Here is an 8,230-nt window from a genome sequence, read left to right on the forward strand (position 1 = left end):
AATCGTTTTTTTTAACTTTCCAAATGATATCTTTCAAATGTATAAAACTGTGACACCTACCTGAGTCATTGCTCAGGGGTTGTGTGACACTCAACACAATTTATCCACCGTTTTTACAGATGAAACAGTGACAACAAAGATGATGATGTCATGTGCTGCATCACGGCTTTACCCTCCCCAAATAACAGTCCGCACTTACGCTCACACTTGTTGTTTTCACTCACAAGGCTTGCGGCCATAGATGAGCATTGGAATGTTAATTGATAAGGAAAACATTCATGGTCAGTTCATGCTAAGCGTATTAGCATTTCCTTGTGCAACAGTGCAATAGTGATGGACGACCGCTTGTTGATTTGGAGGTGCGAAATCTGGAGCACGAGGCTGCAGAATTCAGCTTCAGATTGAGTCTTTAATGTTCTGCACAAAAAAGGTAATAACACATGGATAATAATATAAATTTTTAACTTTTTCCCCCAGTTTTGACCAGATTCGATATCAAGAGTCACATAATACCACTGGAATCTATCTCGATAAGAAAAGAAAAGAATCAAAACCTCGGCAGCATCAGACTTGTGGGAAGCAGTTTTCCTCTCAGTTATGGATGATGGGGATGTGACATATCGACATGCAGCTGGTTCTCCTCTACGTCTGACTTCAGCTTCTTCACTGGTGATAATTACAGAAATTGCCTCAGACTCTTACCGTATATGATAAAGTTAGTTGGCCTCCCCTGCCTTAAAGTTGGACAGCAATAAACAGTTTTACTGGTCCAACAACAACCATGTCTGATCTCATAGATGACACATTTTTGCATCAATGACTCTTATTTAAATTCAGAAAATCTGCTTTTGCTGACAGAATATCACGGTCAGCTAAAAACAAAATCTAACCACTGCCAACTGTTAATGAACTCGTTTTTGTCAGTTATCTTATCGTTATATTCTCTCCTTTTCTCCTAATTTTTGGTGATGTGAGTGAAGAAATAAATCAAATCTTTTTTTTCCCCACAAGAAAGCCACAAAGTTCCAGGCTCTATAGTTAAATGATGAAAAAAAAAACACACACAAGATGCTCAGATACACTTGACTTGCACCAAATATTATTTTCTTTATTTGCTTGGCAACAGAAACGTAATTGATGCAAAGGGTCTTTTGTTTAGCTTTTGGAAGAGGTGACGTGGTGGTAGTAGTGGTGTGTGTGTGTGTGTGTGTGTGTGTGTGTGTGTGTGTGTGTGTGTGTGTGTGTGTGTGTGTGTGTGTGTGTGTGTGTGTGTGTGTGCGGGTACTTCTATAGCTATCCTTGTGTTATTTTAGTGAGGATTTTTTTTCGGCTTTTATCAGGTTATGACTTGAGTTGAGGTTAGTGTTAGCGGCTAGGGAAGGCATTATGCCAAACGGAGCACATTTCTAAACAACAGAGACAACAACAACTTCAGAGCACTGTCTGATGGTCAAGACTTGGTTTTAGGGTTGAGGTTGGATTTAGGTTAAGGGTTAGGAATTTACTAGTGATGGTAAATGTTGGGTTACAGGGCTAGGAAGTGCATCAAGTCATTAAAAGTCCTCACCAACGTATCAGTACATGGATGTGCGGGTGTGGACGTGTTTTTGTTAAATCTTTTCTGATGTGAACACTCACATCGGGTCCCCTCGTCCTCATGGGACCCAAAACTGGTCCTAATGTGACAGAACATAATTTATGAGATTTTGTTAAATTTTAGGGTTCAAATCTGAATTGAGGCGAGGTTAGGGGCTTGGGTTAGGCTGTTTATTTGAATGTAAGTCAATGTAATGGCCTAGAAAAGCATCGCTGCACAAACCTCTGTGTGTGTGTGTGTGTGTGTGTGTGTGTGTGTGTGTGTGTGTGTGTGTGTGTGTGTGTGTGTGTGTGTGTGTGTGTGTTTGAGACAGAATGATGAAAAGGTTCTGCTGCTCTGGACATTGTAGCAGACAGTTTGGCAGGTAAAGCGGATGCTGGTAGCGACCTGTTGAAGGAAGGGAAACATTACCGTCAGTGCACTGGCTCCTGCTACATAATCACATTACTTTGTGGTTCAGTCCTTCATATCCTGAATTGAAATCAATTACAAATGTCATTCAGTTGCATATAATGTCTTGAAAAACAAAATAACTTTAAATCAGAGGCCGTTGCTTATATTCTACTAATACTATGATTGCGAGTCCAAGCCCTGCTAACTCTTCTCTAATCTTTCACCACACACCTAAAGTCTCTGAAATAACAATTTTGCATTGTCATATTTTGCAAAAGTATCTACCTGTTCATTTACATTTATATAAGGATGGTCTAAGTGTGTCAACACTCTCTCCACACCACAGAGAATTCATCAATCTACAGAAACTAAGCCTGCAGAATTTCAGTGCTGCGTTGTGTAAAAGTCCCATCAGGCTGCTAAAAACACCCACATTCCCAGAAAAATAATGCAGAAATTACCTGCCAGAGTCTATCGAGTCCTAAAAGTAATGAAAACACCTGCAGCCAGCTTTGACTATTTCATCTGAGGCTTTATTGTTTGGAGATTGAAAAATTTTCTAGGGCAGTAGTGGACAAAGCACAATTGTAAAAGAAAATATTTGGGATAAGATGATTTGCTTCAGAAAAGGGTGAACTAATTTTGCCCTACTGAAAAAAAGAAAGATTTATAGGACTCAATTACAGGTAAAATTGGTTATTAAGATGGAGATTTTTTTTTTGCAGAGCCAAGAGAGCACACCGATTTATATTGTGCGGGAAACCGGGCACAGTGCCCACGGAGGTCAAACATTAATCTCCATCCAATCTGGCTCAGTGGTATTGAAAAAGACACATTTGACATTCCTTATCTGCGCTTGCAAAAAAAATAAAAAATAGAAAAAAGAGAAAGAGATGGAGATGTTTGATAAACTGCTGTCTAGACAAAAGCAGAAGAGGGATGGTGGAGGACGACGCTGATGACAGGTCTATTATGCCACAGAGGCGACTAGAGAAGCCAACAATTGAGAGACGGAGCTGTCACAGCGTATTGCAAAATGGCAGATTTCTGCACCACACCAAAGGGTGTCACTCTGTCACTCATCGAGACGAGATGAAATAACTCACTCACATCTTGCGTCTGTCACTCAAGCTGTGCAAGTTTTCAACCACTGACATGACTTTTGGAGAGAAATATATTAAGTGTACAGGGTTGCTGTTTTTTTTTTTGACTGACAAATTTGTGTGTCGTGCCCCCGAGTGTTCTGATCTACCTCGCTGATAAACGCATGTTTTCTGTCAAAAACTCAAGACTGCTGTCCCAATGATGTTAACCTCATCTTGGCGTGTCACCCTGCTGATCCTCACCTACCTTTATTACTGCTGCCCTCTACTGCCTTTTTAAATCAATTTTGCGAGTGACACTGGTAGAGTAAAAGTTGGAACAAGCGCTAAAGACATAGTCTAGTGTCTCACATAACTGAACAGTAATTGAATTCAGAAATATGGGTGGTAAACGTGAAAAATAATTGTAGCAGTGAGGCATAGAGAAAAAAAATCACAACGCACATTTGTTAACGGAAATATGAATTATGTACAACAGAGTGAGTCAGCAGAGCTCGACCGCAGACGTCACCAGTGGTGATGGATGCTATCATATCTTCAAAGCAGCACCGGGCTGCTTTTGATCAAACAATACACGGTTTACTGATTCCATCCATCCATCCGGATGGTCATTGCCACATGACATTTGACGAGAAGAGTGATAAAGGATTGACATACTGCCAGTCAATAACAGGATGGCATGTAGAGGCAGAGAAAACCGCCGTGTATGCATTTGTTTGCTCCGTTATCTTTAAATTATGCTGACAAAGAAATACACTTGACTCTTTTTGTATTTCATTCAATGGAGAGGCTTGCTGCATGTATCAAAAGGGAAAAAAAAAAGCTATGGCAGATAATGTGTTATGCTTATTGATATTTTGGAGTGAAACATTATCGTGACAGAAAAACTACAGTTTAAAGTGGTAGGTCACCCAAAAATGAAAATTCTGTCATTATCTACGTCCCCTCATCCTGCCTCTCAGGTCAGGTAAAATTTATTTAGTCAGCAAAACAACGCTGCAGCTTCACAAGAAAAGGTGTTGCAAAACTATTGAAGGGAATGGAGACCAATTTTCAAACGTGTAAAAATCCATAGTTAAACCATAAAATGACTCTGCCCAGCTCATCTGAAGAAATCCAAATGTCCCTGAGCCTCAGCACACCAAGTTGTCACCGACGCCATGTTTTTTTACCTCACTGTTCACTTTAGCGTGGGAGCTATTTTCGCTAAATGTCTTTGTATTACAAGATGAGTGGTAAGCTACTGATAAAGTTAGCACAATGAAGCTGTGTGGAACAGATTTGACTCTGCAGACAAGCCAGCAGTTCTGTCTCACCTTAACGGCCGAACAGCAAATCCACCTGGTTTTAGCTTAGCAGATGTAGCAGACGCTAACTAGGAGGTGGAAGACTGATCTTAGGGACTGATTCAATATGTAAACACTTAACAGGCTGAAATCTTTTCAGATGCCTTTTTAAACCAGAAGTCAGCCTGCTGCCGACTGCTTCTCGGATTCCCTCGCCAGGATCATTGCACAATGAATCTCTGGCTCTATCTTGTGGATGTCTTATTCATTGCAACCTGCAATTGAGTAGATGTCACACATGATATAATAATAATAATGATAATAATGATAATAATAAGAACAACAACAAAAATAATAACAACATCCATCCATCCATTTTCTATGCCGCTTATCCATTATATTGTATCTGTTATTATGCTACATTTTATGAGGCATGTTTATTATCTTAGGTAGAAAAATAAACATATCACTGTTTGACTGACACGTCCACGTGTGTCTGTGTTACAAATAAGAGTGGCAAACGTGTTATTATACTCTGAATAGACCGGTCCAATCATTGAGCGGCACATGAGAGGCAGGCAGGAGTCGTTTTAGACACAGCACGAGTTCAAATAGAAGTTAGATTGACAGAAGCGTCTATCAAGCCCGCACCAGCTGATCCAAGTCAGCTGAGCCCGCTGGCTAACTGCAGTTAAAGGTTGCCATAGCAAGAAAAGGACACACCTGAGAGACACCTCTTGAATTCGGACTGATTCGCCCCATAGCACTTTACTTTTTCACATAATAGGGAAAAAAATTCTGCTGTGTCCTTGTCAATTGTGGTGTCAGAAATGTGGGAAATCAAGCAAATCCTGATTTCATTTTAACTAATCCATCCATCCATTGTCTTCCACTTATTCCTGTTAAAGGTTGCGGAGGGGCTGGAGCCTATCCCAGGGTGAGAGGTGGGGTTCACCCTGGACAGGTCACCAGTCCATCTCAGGGCCAACACATAGAGACAGACAACCATTCACACTCACAGTCACACCTACAGTCAATTTAGAGTATCAATCAGCCTCGTCCTCTCTTGATGTCTTTGGACTGTGGGAGGAAGCTGGAGTACCAGAGAGAACCCACACAGGCACAGGGAGAACATGGAGACTCACACAGAAAGATCCTGTGCTGGAGCCTGGAACCTTCTTGCTGTGAGGCGACAGCGCGAACCACTGCACCACCGTACCGCTTTTTAACTAATCCTTCACCCAAAATCTGTATATTCCCAATTTGATGTCTTGAGTTCATGATGATTTAATTTCGCTGCTGAATCACTTCTTTGTGACTCCAGAACACAGAAAAAGCCGGTCAGAAGACAGAAAATATTAAAGCACAGAAACCCAAGACATTAGTAATCAGTGGAATCAATTTGATTTCCATCCATCCATCGTCGTCTTCCGCTTATTCCTTACTAGTAAGGGTCGCGGGGGGGCTGGAGTCTATCCCAGCATCTACGGGCGAGAGGCGGGGTTCACCCTGGACAGGTCACCAGTCCATCGCAGGGCCAACATACAGAGATGAACAATCATTCACACTCACATTCATACCTACGGTCAATTTAGAGTATCAATCAGCCTCGTCCTCTCTTGATGTCTTTGGACTGTGGGAGGAAGCTGGAGTACCAGAGAGAACCCACACAGGAACAGGGAGATCATGGAGACTCCACACAGAAAGATCCTGTGATGGAGCTGGGACTCGTACCTGGAACCTTCTTGCTGTGAGGTGACGGTGCTGACCACTGCACCACCGTGCAGCCCCTCAATTTGATTTAATTAATCTAATTAATTTCTCTAGAGATTATTTGAGTTTTAGCACCAGAATATCAATCTGTTTTTTCTTGTTAGAAACAAAACATTACTTTGGGCCTTTTCATGTTAGGGACAAGGTTGTACTTCTTACTTTCATTTATTGGACAGTTAGAATAGCTTTTTATTGTCAAATTAAATTTTAATTCACGTGGATACGGTTTATAAAATATGGTGCAGATTGAGTCACAAGATATCATTTAAAATATGTGAAGCCATCAAATGCAGTTTGCAGTGTTGCTTACATGTTTTTTTTTTTAGTCATGCTTAATAAAAACGGACAATACCTTTATTACAAATGATTGTAGACGTCCATCCATTCATTTTCTATACCGCTTATGCTGTTAAGAGTCGGGGGGGGGGGGGGGGGGGCTGGAGCCTATCCCAGCTGACACTGGGCGAGAGGCGGGGTTCACCCTGGACGGGTCGCCAGTCCATCACAGGGCATGATTGTAGATATTTCAAGTAAATTCGGCCGATGATACTTTTTCAATTGAAAATTTAAATGCAAGACTTCTTCTTGTTCGATCATCACTTTTGTATGTTTGCAAATGACCAAATAATCAAGTATTTTGAAAAGGCGCAGTGTATGGTTTGATGCAACAGAGGGCGCTATTTAAACGCAGATAAAGGATCGACACTAGGTTGCATCACAGCAAATAAAAAAGCGGAAAAAAAATGAGGGAAAAAAAGCAAAGGTAACAGAAATAGCAAGACATGGGTTTAAGCTTAACATAAAAAATGGGAATGTCAAAACAGCATCAGACGCAAACGACGTAAAAAACAGAAGAACTACGTGCATCCAAAATAAGTCAAGCTATAAATGTACATGTAGATATAGATAGGAGGGAAAAGCTGATAGAAAAATTATTAAAATAAGGAAGCTCATATCATCACAATACCTCAAGTCAGCAGAGGCACGTATGTTTTTATGTATATTCATGTACTATATGTATGAAAAGCATGAAAGGTTTTATGCATATGATGCTTCAAAACTATATACTATGAATTATATATTAACTATTTTATATGTAAAATGTATATAGTGGATATCTATATAAATTACAGATTGAAATTGCATTCAGCAATAGTTTATGGATCATGTTGAAGTCTTCACTTTGGCTAATGTTGACCATGGCAAGCAGGACACTTGCTGTGGATCCTCAGGACAATTTGGCCTCTGATTTTGTTAGAAAGAGGATCTGGATGAACATTAAATCAGGGCTTTCACAAATGCAAATGTGATTGTTGTAGGGCCTAATTATTATTGATAAAGGTAGTAATTTGATTTTATTCATCTCTTTTTTAAGACTAATTTATATCAGTAATTTCACAATTGATGGCTTGTTATACCTTGCAATAATAGGATCTTGTTTTTCTTTGCACGGTTGAGGTATATCAATAAATGTAGTAAAAAAAATAACGTAAAAATCCAATCACTCACAACAAAGAGCTAATTTGATTGGACAGACTAACATAATGTTGTAATCATGAAACTGGGGTATTTCGTTGAAACTGTGCAAAAAACATTCATCAGCAAATCTGTTCTCTTTAATGTTCCTTTTTTGTGTCCACTTATGCATTTTTTGTGTTTTTAACATCCACTTGCATACAGTTTCTAATTTAAATTTTTGATCATTAGATTTTTTTGGACAGCATCTTGTCTTGATATTGCATGTTTACTTATTGGTATGTATTGTTGTTATTATCTATTGTTGTTATTGTTATTTCCTTATAGCATTGTAACAGTCATAGTCATTTATTTGGCCAAATGTGACCAAGAGAAACTGATATTTGTGAATACCTTCTCATTATATGTAAGTTAGGTTTGTCGCTGACGCAGCATCCACCGGTCTGCAGGTGTTGATAGCGTGGGCGGCAGTTGCCAAATAAAGTTTTAGGATGGAAACTATTTATGACCAATCACGTTTAAGCACTAGACTCTAAGAGCCAATCATGTTGCGTATTTTAGTTATGGGCGTTACCCAGCGCGTGGTGGTGCAACCTCCCTGG

The sequence above is a fragment of the Aulostomus chinensis genome, chromosome 8 (assembly GCF_037954235.1).
Source record: "Aulostomus chinensis isolate RoL2024-O1b breed Wild chromosome 8, RoL_Achi_v1.0, whole genome shotgun sequence".
NCBI classification, from domain to species: domain Eukaryota; kingdom Metazoa; phylum Chordata; class Actinopteri; order Syngnathiformes; family Aulostomidae; genus Aulostomus; species Aulostomus chinensis.